The sequence below is a fragment of the Balaenoptera ricei genome, chromosome 11 (genome assembly GCF_028023285.1).
Source record: "Balaenoptera ricei isolate mBalRic1 chromosome 11, mBalRic1.hap2, whole genome shotgun sequence".
Classification (NCBI taxonomy): domain Eukaryota; kingdom Metazoa; phylum Chordata; class Mammalia; order Artiodactyla; family Balaenopteridae; genus Balaenoptera; species Balaenoptera ricei.
This window is the reverse complement of record NC_082649.1, coordinates 61,429,571-61,445,274: the sequence shown is the minus strand read 5'-3', so window position 1 is coordinate 61,445,274 and position 15,704 is coordinate 61,429,571. Positions and strand designations below refer to the sequence as shown.

General features: G+C 40.4%; 1 protein-coding gene across 4 annotated transcripts in view; it reads left to right on the top strand.

The window, feature by feature from the left end:
- The first annotated feature begins 255 nt into the window (after nucleotides 1-255).
- The window catches only part of CTNNB1 (catenin beta 1), a 42,633-nt gene continuing 27,184 nt past the window's right edge, over nucleotides 256-15,704 (top strand). For all 4 annotated transcript variants that reach the window (XM_059939370.1, XM_059939369.1, XM_059939368.1 and 1 more), the window contains exon 1: nucleotides 256-441. The gene's annotated coding sequence lies outside the window, so the exon portion shown is untranslated. The remainder of the gene's footprint in view (nucleotides 442-15,704) is intronic.

Here is a 15,704-nt window from a genome sequence, read left to right as displayed (position 1 = left end):
CACGGCGCCCTAGCGGGCCGCCCTCCGGTCCCGCACGGCGGGGCAGCAGCCGGCCTCTACCCCGGACAGCGTCCGGAGAGAACGCGTGCGCCCCGCCCCTGCGCCGGGCGGGCGGACGGCGGCGGGCTGCTCAGCGGCGCGGGGACTACTTTCCACCGCCCCCCCGCGCCCCGCCCCTTGTCCTCGCGCGGCGGAACGCTCCGCGCTGCGCCGCTGGCGGCAGGATACAGAGGCTCCTGCGCGACTTATAAGAGCTCCTTGTGCGGCGCCATTTTAAGCCTCTCGGTCTGTGGCAGCCGCGTTAGCCCGGCCCCGGGAGCGGAGAGCGAGGGGAGGCGGAGACCGAGGAAGGTCCGAGGAGCAGCTCCGGTCCCCGTCGAGCCGCCACTGCAGGCCGAGGACGGTCGGACTCCCGCGGCGGGAGGAGCCTGTTCCCCTGAGGTGCTTGGGCGCTCCTTTCCTTACCCTTCTGGGGCTGCTCCCGCTCCCGCTTCGGAGCCAAACTTCGTCGCGGGCGCGCGGTCCCGGCGGCGGCTGGAAACCGGGCCCAGCGCAGCCCGGAGGCCCCGGGTGGGGAGCGGGGGTTGCGGACTGGGGACGCCGGGGAGGCGGCGGAGGCGGGCCGCGCTCGGGGGACGGAGGGCGGCGGCCTGGCCCGGTTCCGGTCGCGCCGCTCCTCGGGGGCCCGGGGGGCACCGCTTTCGGGGAGGGGGCGCCGCGAGGGCGCGTCCTGGAGCTCGGATGGCCGGCGGGGTGGGGGGGTGCTGTGGTTTCTGTCCGGGGCTCCGGCCGCGGCTGAGTTTGGGGGAGGGACCCTGCGCCTCGGGATGCGCCGGGGTGGGGGGCGGGGTGGGGACGGGGGACTCCGCCTTCCCGGCCTCCGCGGGGAGTTGGGGTGCGGGCACTGGGCCTGGGACGCCACCCGAGGTCCCATCTCCAGGTTCCCCCTTTCGTGCTTAAGGACGTATTGTTAAGAGGATCGTTAGTATTTTTTTTTTTTTAACGCCCTGCCGGCGTGAGTGCGCTTGTTTAAATCGAAGCAACTTTAAACCTTAGAGGATCCAAACTATTATTGCAGACGGTGCGATGCGCCAGGAGGGTTTGCACAGATAAAAATCCATATCTTGCACCTATATTTTCTTGTACGGTGCAGGTGGGTGAAAGCGGCGTGCAAGGGAGGTCCTGGGAAAAATAAGGGCGAGGGCGACTGGCTTACTGTCTCTTATCAAGTGACCCATGGGATTCAGCCTCTGACTGCTTCGAGAATTTTGTTCGTGTAAATTCTTTATTCAGATAGTTTCATGGCAGCTAAACTTGATTTTGAGAACACTTTCCAGCGGGGTGAATTTTTCCCTCGCTACGAAATTGCCCGAAGGAAATTCAAGCGTTGCAACTTCGTTCCGTGTTTTGTCTGGGGAGAGGACTTGGAACAGAGACTTTCGAAGTTCAGTTCTCACAGCCCGCTTCTGAATCCGCTAAACTTGAAAGCTTTGGCAGTCGGATGTAGTTGTTTCCTTCGTTTTCTGTTCCCTGTTGGAGGGAGCATTGTCTCCTACTTTGTATCTTCCAGACATCTGTGGTCTCCCCTCCCCCCCGAGTTTGTGAGTGGTGAATGAAGGGAGACTGGCCTGCTGGTATGCAGAGGTCGGCAGAAGGAAATCGAGGAGTGGTTTTAGTGAAACGAGAGCTTTGTGTCGTGAATAGTGGTGGCTTAGACTAGACAGCAACTTGAAGAGACGGCTAGCCTTTGATAAAGTCTGGGCTGCTGTTTTTCAGATCGCTAAGTTATAACGTATTTTGTCTGGAACTTGGGAAGCCATTTCATTATTGTCCCTTGGTGTACATTCAGTACCTTCAGCTATCTTCCTGTTAACTTGTCTTCGTCCTAAGAAATATTGGACATAGCTTGAAATGTTATTTATATAATGCTACTGTTTAGTATCTGCTTAAATAAGTGACATAAACTTCTACTTGGGAGGCTCCCCTTCCCCACCCCCCCACCCCCCGCCCCGGTCTGAACTAAGGCGGCTGCTACATTTATTTTACTTTTACATTTAAACCCACAAATCTCTGGGTTAAAAAAAAAAAGTGCTATTAAGGTTTGAGAATATCCTTTCACAAAATTTGATTAAGTTGCGCCCAGTATTCATTACTTTGACCTAGTCTTTGTTCTGAAGGCCATGTACAAGGCCCTAAAGTGATTGCAACAGTAACTTGAAAAACTTCCAGAAGACTATTCTATAGGATTAAAGGAATGCTGAGACTATTCAAGTCTGAAGTCCTTGAGGGGGAAATTAAAAAACTGCACTAGAAAGTTTAGTATAGTATGTAACTTAGAGTCCTTGTGGAGTTCTAGGCCTGAGATTCTCCCAGAGGCTAGAGCAGTCATTTAAAATCGCTTTCAGGAAAAACCAATTAAAAAAAAAAAAAGGTGGCTTAAAAAAAAAAAAAAACATTTAGCAGTGTTCAAGTGTCAGTAAGTGTTCAAGAGTTTTCTTTCTTTTGAAATGTTGTCTATTTCCTTTACCAAGGTAATTATGTAGAAAAATGTAGATTCCTATATTAAAACTGAAACTGAATTGAGCTTCCTACTGTTACTAGTGATGAAGAGAATAAAAATTATACATATAAATGAAGTGTATTTTTGTCTTCATAGACACTTCCCTCCTCCACCTCCCCAAATGGGAAAGGGAAAACATGAAGTAGGCAAATTTCTCTAAGGGTGTTTTGAGATTTGGCCCTTAGGAAAACTATCTGCAAATATCCTTTTTTATTGTTGGGAGGGGTGGAAAGAGGAGTGTAAGTATTGTTGAAACTAGGAACATGGAGAATTCAAAAGTTTGAATCTCAGTCTTTTATAGTTATAAGTAGCAGGGAACTTAAAACCACAGAAATGGAGTATATGTAGTATCTTCAGCTAAATGAAACTTTTGTGTTATTGAAATGAAACAATATACATAGGTCCAGTTATAATAAGCTTTTATTTCTCTTTTATGGTTTACTAGTTGCTGATAATAATTGTAGAGGAGGAGCTGGTAAATTTTAAGTTTGTACTTTGAGCTTGGTTGGAAGCGTGCTTGATTGCCAACCCAGGGCAGAAGGGATGAATGCATTTAGAGCAGGGCAAACTTCTAATAAAAAGTATTGGCAACTCTTTCGTGCTACATGTTGACTTGTGACATTGATTGTGAAAACATTAGTTCTGTTAACTTAGTTGTATTCGTGTAGCCCTCTTTTTGTTGGGAATACGGTATCTTTAGTTGAAACACCTTGACTAAAAACATTTTTATACCATAAAAGTAAATAGTAAAACATAGACTAGGAGCTACTGCTTGCTGATTAGTCCAGAGCATGTAGCTGTTGCCTCTTGTACCCTCATTGAGAGGATACTGAGTTGCAGAATCAGTTCTCATTCTTTAACAGACTATTGTTTATGTAATACCTTTCTAATTGTGGTGTGATAGAGTAATAGGCTAAAATAAGTACTTAAGTTTCACGAAAGGAAAATATATTATTTGTATTGCTTGAAAATGAGTAGGAGTTAACTTGTGTAGTTTTTCATCACTTAAACTCTGGAGAAAGTTCTTTATTTCCTCTGTTTACTTAAGAATGCTGCTTTTGTGTTTTACGCAAGTCTGAGCTTGACCAGGTTTGAAATCTAGATACTTCTGTTGAGGCCTGAACCCTGTATCCTTGAAGTATGTATTTAATCTGCTTTCTCCCTAAGGAAAAAGAAGCTCTTAATAGAGAAAGTCAATCACATTAGGAACCCTTTTTAGAGTTTAACTATCTTTGTAAGTTTGTTAATTGTGGGCATCTCTTCTTTTAAGAGAGATTCCCCATCCCCAAAGTCTCCCTCAAACTTGATGCAGTTGAGTGAGAATAGAGTTAGGGCATGTTATTGCATGCTTCGGTCACATTGAGTGCCCTCCAGTGGATATAATATAATGCTAGTGATATTTTTTTCCCCATCAAGTTTGCATGGAATATACTTACAAACAGTTTTGATGGGAAAGCATCAGTCAGGGAACCTTTTGAATTCTAGAAAAGCTTATTTATCTTATTACTGCTAGTTAAAAGATTGGCTTGAGAACATGTCATCTCAACCATTATTTGCAGGAGAAAGGTCAAAGTTAAATTAAGGGTTAAATTTTATTTGTTACTTAAAATAGGAAGTTCTGCTTAAATATATCATAATTATAAACCAAAAACTCAGTATAATTTTGGGGTAAAGGATCCTCATGTCTAGCCATATTAATGAATTATAGAAACTAAAATTCTCAGAAGAAGTTAACAAAGAAGTGAATTGTCAATTTGTCTAAAATCTCTTATACAGTAAAACATGAGTAAGTCTTCAACTTGGTTATATTTTCAAGGAATATTATGTCTGTGTTAAGAACTGGATATCAACAAAGCTAGTTGAGTCAACTTAACGTGAACTCTAGAGCACAATGCCTAGTGACTATAGGCATTTGTATAGCGTATACATTTGTATAATGCTGTGATGCACAATACCAGTATTTTGACCTTTAAAATTTTCAGTAAACACCTTTCTCCACACTCCTATGTTAAAAGTTCTTGCTGTTTCTATTAGTAGCATTATTTTATGAAAATACTTGTTTTAAATCAGATTCTGATCGGTAACAGGAAGAAAGCCCATTTAAAAATAGCTTTTAGGGACTTCCCTGGTGGCACAGTGGTTAAGAATCCGCCTGCCAATGCAGGGGACGCGGGTTCGAGCCCTGGTCCAGGAAGATCCCACATGCCGCAGAATAATTAAGCCCGTGTGCCACAACTAGTGAGCCTGCGCTCTAGAGCCCGCGAGCCACAACTACTGAGCCTGCATGCCCTAGAGCCCGTGCTCCGTAACAAGAGAAGCCACCGCGTTGAGAAACCCGTGCACTGCAATGAAGAGTAGCCCCTGCTCGCCACAAATAGAGAAAGCCCGCGCGCAGCAACGAAGACCCAGTGCAGCCAAAAATAAATAAAAGCAATCATTAAAAAAAAAATAGCTTTTAGAAGTCAAATGGTCATTTTATGGAAAATTCTCAGTTTAGAAAAAAAAATTTTAACTTTGTATGTTTTCCATAAATAGGTGCTTGAAATGAAATTTAAAAGTTGATTGAGTAGGGAGGGAAAACGACCGTATCACTGCTCCAATTTTGATCTTGGAATTTAGTATATTTTTGTGGAAAAATTGATGATGATTTTTGACTATTTAAGAAATGTATTATTGTTATACCTTTTTTTAAAATAGATTTTTAAAAAATTAATTTATTTAACTTATTTATTTTTGGCTGTGTTGGGTCTTCATTTCTGTGCGCGGACTTTCTCTAGTTGTGGCGAGCAGGGGCTACTCTTCGTTGGGTGCGCGGGCTTCTCATTGTGGTGGCTTCTCTTGTTTCAGAGCACGGGCTCTAGGCGTGCGGGCTCAGTAGTTGTGGCTCACGGGCTCTAGAGCACAGGCTCAGTAGTTGTGGCTCACGAGCTTAGTTGCTCCGCGGCATGTGGGATCTTCCTGGAAAAGGGCTTCAACCCGTGTCCCCTGCATTAGCAGGAGCATTCCTAACCACTGCGCCACCAGGGAAGTCCCTGTTATACCTTTTTAAAAACATGAGGCAAGAGTGCCTCAGCTGTTTTATATAAGTGGTTATTTCAAAATGGGTTGTGATCCCTCAAAAAGCATCATATATGGAATAAGTAATGTTTAAGTCCGTAACTAGTATTTGCATCATTTACTGTCTGTAGGTCAAATAGCTTCTATTCCAGTTTTCCAAGATTTTTATGAGATGAGAGTAGATTTGAAAGTTCTCCTGAAAACTATGTACATCTTACTTAAAAAAAAAAAAAAAAAAATTCTCCCATCACAGTGGGAATAACTATTCAGTGTCTCCAGGGCCAGGCAGGTATGGGCTAACTGGGACCCTGTGAACTATGACAAATTGGGGAACACATGTCCTATCTAAGCCAGTCTTCAGCTCCAGCTATTGTGTGGGAAAGTAGTTCATGTGTCCACATCATCTGAATTTTTTTTCCCCTAAGATAAGCAGGAAATCTGGATTAATGTGCATCCCATGATTTGCACACATTGGTGAATGAAATTCATGTTTTGAGACACTGTTTAACACAAATTAAATATACCTATTGGCAGGATCTGCCAGTTTGTGACATCTGCAGTAGTCCATTTAGAGTAGAGTTTTTTTATAATGATGATTCTACTAAATGATTGAAGGTAATACGATTCTGGGAGTGGGTATGCATCTGTGTCTCTCTATGTATACATATGTATATATATGTATAACTTAGGAAGTAAGATTTGTTAAACTATTAGGTTCATATTTGGCACTTGAAAAATGCCTTGTATCAACTGATTATAGATTAGGAACTTAAAACAGGTTCATATTACTAACTTTGTGAAATCTGGGAAACGTACACTTATAAGTTTAGGAATTAAGATGGGTTGGGTCAAGGAAAAGGAGGAGAAATAACTTGTTTATTAATTGATCATCTTAAGTATAGTTTTTTAAAGTGTTTTCTTAAATGAGGTCTCAAAACTTAACCTTTGAAGTTACCTAAAATGCTGGACAAATTCTGGCTGTGTGTACACAATCATGTCAGCCTGAAATTTTATTGATGGCGTTAACTCATGTCCTGGTTTTCAGCCGAAGTCTGCATTTCTGTGCTAAACTATTATCAGACTAGATTTAAAACTGAAAAGCAAAGTTTAGATAATGAAAAATTAATTGAATATTAGTTTTATTTAAATTAATGGCTTACTGCTATTTGGTCGGAATAAATTTATGCAGGCAATTAAGTAGATATTGGTTAAATCTTTTGCTGCTAGGGCAAGGTTGTTCATTTCCAGAGTTTGAAAAGTTGGGTATTTAGTTTTCTGACTACATGTTTAAATGGCAAACTGTCTGGACTGAAAACGCAAACCATAGGCCAACATTGGTTTTAAAAAAAATCTGAAAATAGTGCTGTAGACTGCAATTGTTTTTATATGATATGGTATAGAATGCAAGCCAAACTGATCAGTGGACTTTTCACAAAACATTCATCCCAAGGTGTTCACCCCTTGGCCTGTTCCACAATCTCCATATAACTTTACAGAGCTACTGTAAAGTTTCTCTTGTAATAGTCCAGAGATTTCTTGCCTCTGATTTCTTTTGAACTTGTTGAAAAGGCCTCCTCCGCAACCCCCCCCCAAAAAAAACAGATTGAAAAGTATGAATAGCTGGATGATGCTGGTTTGAAACTGCTTCATGCGGTGCCATTTTGCTCCCCTGTTTCTTTCCATCTGTTAATTTCTTCACTAATATTCCCATGGTTTTACTTGTGATTTCATAACTTACATGTTGCTGGACTGATATTTTCCTTTTAACTGATGTAACAGGTGTGTTAAACAATTAGTTAAAAAATTGGGGGTGGGGGAGATATTTTTAACCTGTTTCAGTTCTTTGAAGTTCATCAGTCCTCATGGCATACAAATGATAGCTGTGATAAATCTTATCTTAAATGCTGGTAGCTGATCTGACTTGGAAGGAAAAGATGTGCACATGTTAAAGGGTTAGTTAATAAGTTTCTTTTATTAACAGGGTTTTATGATAGCTGAAATAATTGTGATATTTATGTACACACACTCTATTGTACATTATCCATATAAAATTGTGAGAAGTTAGATTTACTGCAGACTTTCTCGGGAATGCATTTTGAAGATGATCTTAATGATTGTAATTTGCTTCTCAAGGGGGTGGGGGTTGTAAAAGCTGCCCCCCCCACTTTAAAGTATAATTAAGTGGTTTGGGGGTAAGGGTGTAGGGAGTGAGTCTGTCTTTGAAGTCTTCTATATACCAGATGAATGACCCATGTGTAAGGGAGGAACAAGGGTTTCTTGGAAATATTTTTCAATCCAACTAACTATGGAGGTTTCTAAGTGGAGTTCCATTCTATTGTGTAGAAAGTGCTGAGGTAGACACTTCAAATCTTTCCTGAGCAACTGAAAGAATGTAGCAATGTCAAACATTACTTTATACCCAACAGTTCATTTAGATACAAAAGTAGACACTACATAAATGTTATATAGGAAACATAGTATGCTGACATGGTACTCTTTAGATAGATTCTTATTAGTCTTTCTGGTACTTTGCTTAAAGTTGATTTACTTAAAGTTTGTTTAGTTTTTTAATTATTTTATTATTTTTTTAATTTGATATCTGCTCTTGGAAAAGCCACATGAGATATGAGTGAGGTTTATATCGTTGTAACTTTTAGTTATGAATGTCCTCTGTGATCCATTTACAAGGTGAAACTCATATCTGATAGTTGTCCTCTATAGGTCACTGTTTCCTGCCTTAATTCTGCTGTCGTTTTTCCTAGGTCCTGAGTCAGAGTGCCAGCCTGTCTATTCCCCATAGAATGAAAAGAGGCTAGAAAGTTTAAGATATTAGAAATCTGGGAGTCACTCATAAGGCAATATAATGATAGTTAAAATACTAAAACTGGATCTTTTTTGAAAGAATACTTACATCCTTGAATCATGCTTGAAGAATGCCTTGACTATATGCCAAAGAGCCTTAGGTTTCTCCTTATTGCCGTTACACCCCAGATCATATTACATTTCTCTAGAAAGTGCGAAGATAGGAAGACTGTTTAACTGTCTCTTTGCTCGTCAGACTAGTCCCCTTTTCCCCATCAGAAGCTAAACAAGCAGGAGCTCCTTCACCTTCTTAACATCAATCTGCATGGATGGAGGGTCCATCTTTATAAAGGAGTAAGCGTTATATTCTGGTCAGAGGCCAGTCCTAACACATGCCTTTTGTAGGACTTTGTTTCTTTAGTTATGCCTCACTCTTCTGTATGTATTACCCGTATCCCTCCGGATTTGAATCCCATTGCTGTTTTTGTCTCCATCTCCCATATTTTATCATCTCCTGAAGTCCATTCATTGTGCCTTTGGAACTCATAGTCCTTAGCAAATCCTTTTTATTGTCTATCTGTTCTGGGAATGTTTCCTTCTCTTTCTTGCTCCAGCTGTACCTAGCTTCTCCGCTGATAATGCTACTGACCTTGAAACTCTCTGAAGTGGTAGATGTTTCCTCCTCTTGCACACCTTTTATTGGTGAACCAAGAGGTAGAGTAGATGTCTTCTTTGTTCCTCATTATCACTTCTTGACCATTCTTTTCCAAAACTTTAAGCTTTGACTCTCATGCCATCAAATTATACCACCCACTACCCCTCCTTATTTCAGTCATCTACCAACTTTCCTGGGTCATTCCCCTACTTCCTTGAATACCATTATCTCCTGGCTCACTGTCGTCTTTATTTCTGTCATAATTCTTGGTTCTTGGTGATATCAATATCCATGTGGAGCAGTGCTACTCAAAATGTCACCTGGTCTGTGAACTGTTTGTTACCAGTATGAATTGCAGTAAGGAGTTTGTGCCAGAATGTAACTCACCTGTGTCGCTAAGTTCAGTGTTTAGTTCAGCTGACTTTCTTTGGTACCAAAACTTTTTTGATGAAGGAAGCAGTATGTTGGTTTATATAATCTGGCACAAGCTCCTTAGGGTGTCGTGGTCTGGTACTTTGAGTAACACTGATGTAGAGGATGCTTCTGCTGTTCTGACCTCTTAGTTCCTTGATGTCTTCTCCTCCAATGATCTTATTTTTCCATCTGATTCAACCACCCCAATACTTCAATTCCAACAGCTTTTCAGCCCCACTGAAACTTACACTGTCTTTCTAAGCTTTTCAGTGTCCCTCACCCTCACTTCTACCCAACTGAAATTTCATGTTGAATCATAATCACTTCCTTATATACACTCTCAACAACCTTGTCCCTCTCTGATTTCATGTCCAGTGGTCCTTGGTCTCTTAGTTCACCCCTCTTTATGACTGTATCTTTTTCCTCTCTCCTCAGACCTCCCCAAACCCCCTCCCCCATCCTTGCTTTCATCTATTTCCCTTGCTTTCTATTTCACAAAGCATATTGAATAATTGGAAGAATTCCTGTATGCTCCCACATCTGTGACTGTGCCCTTTACTTTCTCCTGTGTCATCATGGACAAACTGTAGTGTTCAGAGATAAGGACAACCAGCTCATTTCTATACTAGATCCCATTCCCTCTTGCTCTCAAGAATATGACCCTGTCATTCTCCCTTCTCTTGCATCATTGGTTTTTCCTTCTATGAGCATACAGACATGATATTATTTGTCCCATTTAAAACAAAAAAATCTTTTCTTCCTGTTTCCCCTTTTATCCACCCAGTCTGCTTCTCTTTCGAACAAGACCTCTTGAAACAATTGCTTGGATACACTCTCTCCCCTTTTCTTTTCAACCCCTACCAGTGACCACCATGTTATAAATTTCTAGTCCTCATCTCACTTAACCTCTCAGTAGCATTTGGTGCAGTTGCTTGAGACACAAGTTTCCCTTGGCTTCTAGGCCACCACATCTGCTAGCAGGTTTTCTTTCTACCTCACTGGTGGTTCCTCCTTAGTCTTCCTTGCTTTTTCTATCATCTCTGACCTCTATGTTGTAGTGGCTGAAAATTTAGTCCTTGGACCTCTCCTTTTTCATTGTCTAAATACACTCCAGTCTCATAGCTTTAAACATGGTATTTAATCTATTTGCTCATGGCTTCCAGATTTATGTCCCTAGCCTGAATTTCTCCCCTGAACTATAGATCCTGGTAGCCAACTTTTTCCCCAACATTTTGGATTTCTCAGAAGCATTCTCAAATGTAATATCTAAAACTGAGCTCCCAATTTCTCTTAAAGCTGCTTCTCTTAGTCTGTCCTAAATGGAACTCTGTCTTTCCAGTTACTCACACTTAAAACCTTGCTGTTCTTGACTGTCTTTATCGCACCCCATATCCAAACCCTGTCTGAGAATTGTGTCTGCTCTCCTTCTAAAATATATCCAAAATCTAGCCATTTCTTACCATGCCATTTCATAGCCTTGCTCTCCTAATCTTTTGCCTGGATTACTACAGAGGTCTTCTAACTGGTCTTCCTGCTTACACCTTTGTTCCCCTTAAACGTATTCTCAACACAGTGGCCAGAATAATCCTTTTAAAGCAATAGATCATATAACTTCTCTGTTTGAAAACTTCCAGGGGCTTAACCATCTCATTCTGTAAAAGCACAAACTCCTATGTGTTTGGACTACTCTCTTTATCACCTACTACTGTCCTCCTCTCACTCTTCATAGAAGTAAAACTGAAAGGAGATAAGAAAGAAAGAGGGGATACCAGTAAAATAACTACGGCAATCATCCAGGTGACAGATGGTGGTGGCTTAGGTTAGGGTAGTAGCACTAGGCACAGAGTAGCTAGATTGGAGGAATGCTTTGGAGTTAGAAACAATAGGCTCTGCAAACTCAGTAAAAGTGCAGTTCTTCCCCAACTTCCTATCTCCTATCTCGCTTTATGTTTTTCCTTAGGCCTCATCACTGTCTAACATAATAGATATTTTACCTTTTCCCCCCCTTTTTCTTAGCCTCCTAGAACATAAGCTCTAGGAAGACAGGGATAATTGTCTGTTTCCTTACTGTTTTCTTCCCAGTACCTAGAATCATAGTACATAACTAGTTGATCAGTGAATATGTGTTGAGTGAATGACTTTTAAATCTTTTCACCTCATTTTGGATCTTTCCCAATAGCATACAAATACATTCCGTCTTTGCAGAGGTGGTTCCTTCCTATCATTTATGGCTCATGTCAGATTGAGTTCTTCCCTCTTCACTCATTTTCACTTTATTATATTCTTTTATTTAGTTTGTGGCACTTAATCATACTCTGAAGTAACATTTGTTTACTCACTTGTTCTTTCCCCCTGTCACTGTCTTTTTCTGATTTGTATGCCTGGTACTCAGAACAGCATCTGGAAGTTGTAGGTGCTAATAAATACTTGTTGAATGGGTGAATATTCTGGAATTGGATGACCTTTGTTTCTTTCCAGCTAATGCCCCTTTAATTTCTCTGCTCCTTTCATAGTCTGAAAGAGATATCCTATGGATATGGTCTTCACTTTTCATCTCCTATTCCAGTTTGTGTTCTGCTTTCATTATTTCAGTGAATGTGCTCTTGCTGAACTCACTATTGGACCTCCATGCTGACCAGTCAGATACTTTTTACCTTTAGTCTTGCTGGATCACTCAGCATTTGGTGCATTTTTTTTTTTTTTTTAAACTTCCCTCTGGAACCGCAGTGTCCAGTAGAATTTTCTGTGATGGTGGAAGTGTTCTACATCTGTGTGGTCTGATATGGTAGCCACGAGCTACATGTGGCTCTTGAGCACTTGGAGTGTGGTAATGTGACTGATGAGCTAAATTTTAATAAAATTTAAATGTATATAGTCATGTGTGACTAATGGCTACTGTATTGGACAGCGCAGTTCTAGAAACGTTCTCCTTTCTTACATTGCACCAAACTCAGTAAGTATCACAACCTAATTGCTCAAGCCAAACACATAGTAGTCATCTTTAATTCCTCTCATCTACTTTAATTTCTCTCATCTACTGCAATCAGTCCATCAACCAGAGACTCTTTTCTATCTCCAAAGTATTTCTCTAATCTAGCTACTTTTTGTGCCTAGTGCTGTTACCTTAGCCTAAGCCACCACCATCTGTTGCCTGGACATTGCTATAGTTGCTTTACTGGTTTCCCTTTTTTCTGTTCCCCTTTCAGTTATTTTTCATTATAGCCAAAGCCAGTTTTGAAAAACTCAAATACGATCTTGTTATTCACCTGCTTATAACCTTTTATGGACTTCCAGTGGCACTTAGAGTAAAAAATACATTTTTTAACAAAGGCTGTAGAGCCCTACATGATCTGGCTATTTTCAGCCTCATCTCATTTTAATCACACTTTCCCACTTCAGTCGAACCACCGTGGTCTTAAAAGATGACGGGGTCCTAATGATTGTGGGCTTCTGCACATGTTCTCTTGTTTCTGGAATGTTCCTGCTCTGCTCCTTACATGCTGGCTCTTTTGCATCTTTCTTCAGGTTTCAGCTTGAAGGTTATCTTCACAGCTTAAAGGTACCCTTGAAGGTTACCACAGAAGCCTGTGGCCACTCTGAGTAGGGCCTTCCACTTGTCCTAGTGTCATTTCCACTCCATTCTCCCACTTGTTATTTAGTTATACACTTATCACTCTTTGTAATTGTTTATTCAGTTGTTGTCTGTCTCTCTATCAAGAATGCAAGGACCACGTCTATTTTATATCACCACTGTATCCCCAGAATCTATTACTCTTCTTGATATGTAGCAGTTGCATAACAAAATTTGAATATATGAAATCTTTACATTGCATTTATGCTATTGGTATTGCTATATCCTGGAACTATGGAGTAAATGAAAGAATTGTGGGAAAGATTTCTTGTGGAACAGAAAATCTCTTGATTAAATAACAATTTGGTAAATTGAGAAGATAATATACCAATTGGGCATTCGTATATAGCTCCAGGTTATGACTTATTTATTGGTGTATATTTGGACTCACAATAGAACAGAGATTTAGAGTTCCTTGAGGTTCTTTGTATTGAGGTAATGGAGTAACATTTTGAAAATAAAAGTTTCCTAGCTTACTCTACTCTTCCTTAATGTAAGAGAGACTCATAATTAGGAGACCTACTGCTATGGTAAGGCTGTCAAATGCAGCAAGATGTCCTTCTGCTTGGGAGAGTGCCATAAACTTGATATGCGTCGTGGGGGGCAGAAGGTTGCTAAAGATTAAGTTAGAATATGTGCTGTCTTAATGAATAGATGCTTTGCAAGGAGCTGATGCTAGGGTTACTCTCTGGAGTCAGGTTTATGTTTTGGGTTTTTTAGCTTGGGTTACTGACTAATGTTATACATAGAGTTGAGTCATATAGTTTGTCTACAGCTGTAGCCCTTTGCTCTGAGGGTAGCAGCATCAGCAACATGTATGGCACTTAAAAAAATAATACAGTGCCAAGGTTCTATCCCAGCCCTACTGATAGAAAACCGTGGGGATGGAGCCTGGTAATCTGTGTTTTTTAAAGTTCCAGGTTAGAGCCTTTGGAAGGATCTGGTTGCCAGTTTAAAGGGTTCTACAAGCAAGCTTGGAGATCTTTTTAGTAAAACACAATCTTAAAGGGGGAAATTGGATGAAGGCAGTCAAAAGGTACAGACTTCCAGTTATAAGATAGATAAGTGCTAGGGATGTAATGTACAACATGGTAATTAACATTGCTTTATGTTATATATGGAAGCTGTTAAGAGAGTAAATCCTAAGTTCTCATCACCAGAAAAAAATTTTTTTCTATTAATTTTGTATCTATATATGAGATGATGGATGTTTCCTAAATACACTGATAATCCCTTCATGATGTATGTAAATCAAATCATGCTGTATATCTTACACAGTATGTATGTCCATTATATCTCAATAAAACTGGAAGAAAAAATTATAAACTCTGGAAAAAAATATAAAAATAACTGTTGGAAGGTACCAAGAGAGCTGCAAAAGAAGAAGTTTGAGGAGATGTGACCCATGAAAGAAGGGAAATACACTCACTGGGTGACATCCATGTTTCTAAGGCTTCTCCAGTGAGAACAATCACCAGTGTTTCTGGTGCAGGACGACTAGAACTCATGAAGTGTCAGACGATGGAGCTCAGGGTTGCCAGGATGGCTGGAAATTGAGTTGGGGGGTAGGTAGATTTACAGTGGAGGGAGTCCTAGAGGGGAGCTTCAGAATCTGTACATAAACTCCCTTCAGATCCTCGGCCTGCCCCAGAATTGTGTGTGTGTGTGTGTGTCGGGGTGGGGGGGGGGGTGGGTGGCAATTCCAAGGAACTCCTTTTAAAGCAATACATGGAACACTGAGAAACATGAGCAGAGATTTCAGCTTCCACCCTCACAGTGAAGAAGAGTTTGGAGCTTGGTCCTGCCAAGTTAGGGGTCTTGGTAAACACCTCATGCTTTTCATTTGAAACCAGAGAAGGGTCACACCTTAGGAGTAAAGACGTTTCCCAGGATTAAGGTAATTTACCCTAAATCTAAGGGTAAAATCTGAAATAGATTCCTCCTAAGAAAGTGTAAAACCAAGCTCCGTAAAATTAAGGTGATTTAACTGCCTTAAAGAAGAAAACTCAACAGTCTTTAGAAGACTCCAGAAACCAGAGTCTCCACAATATATCTAATACACAATCTATAATGTATGCAATATACAATCAATAATTACTAGACATGTGATAAAATAAGAAAAAGTCACCCAAAGTCAAGAGAAAAAAAATGCTGAAATAACCCAGATGTTAGGATTTGCAGACAAAAATAAGACAAGAGGAACAAGACCAACATATAATTTATAACAGCTATAAATGAAATAAAACATGTTTAAAAAAAAGACTCTCCAACTGGGTTAAAAAGATAACATCCAACATCATATTCAATGTATGAGGCACATTTAAAACAATTAAAACAGATTCAAAAGGTAAAAGAGAATTAGCAAAAATATATCAAATAATATATAAAAAGCAGAAGTAACAGTATTTGTATCAAAGTCAGTTTGCTATAAGGAATTTAAATTCTTTGATAATCTGTACACTTTTACAGAATTTGGTATTATATCTACATCCATTGATATCTCTGTGATACATTGTTTAGTTAAAATGCTTTAGAAAACACATTTGGTATGAAGATACATAGTACAGTTGACTCTTGAAGAACAC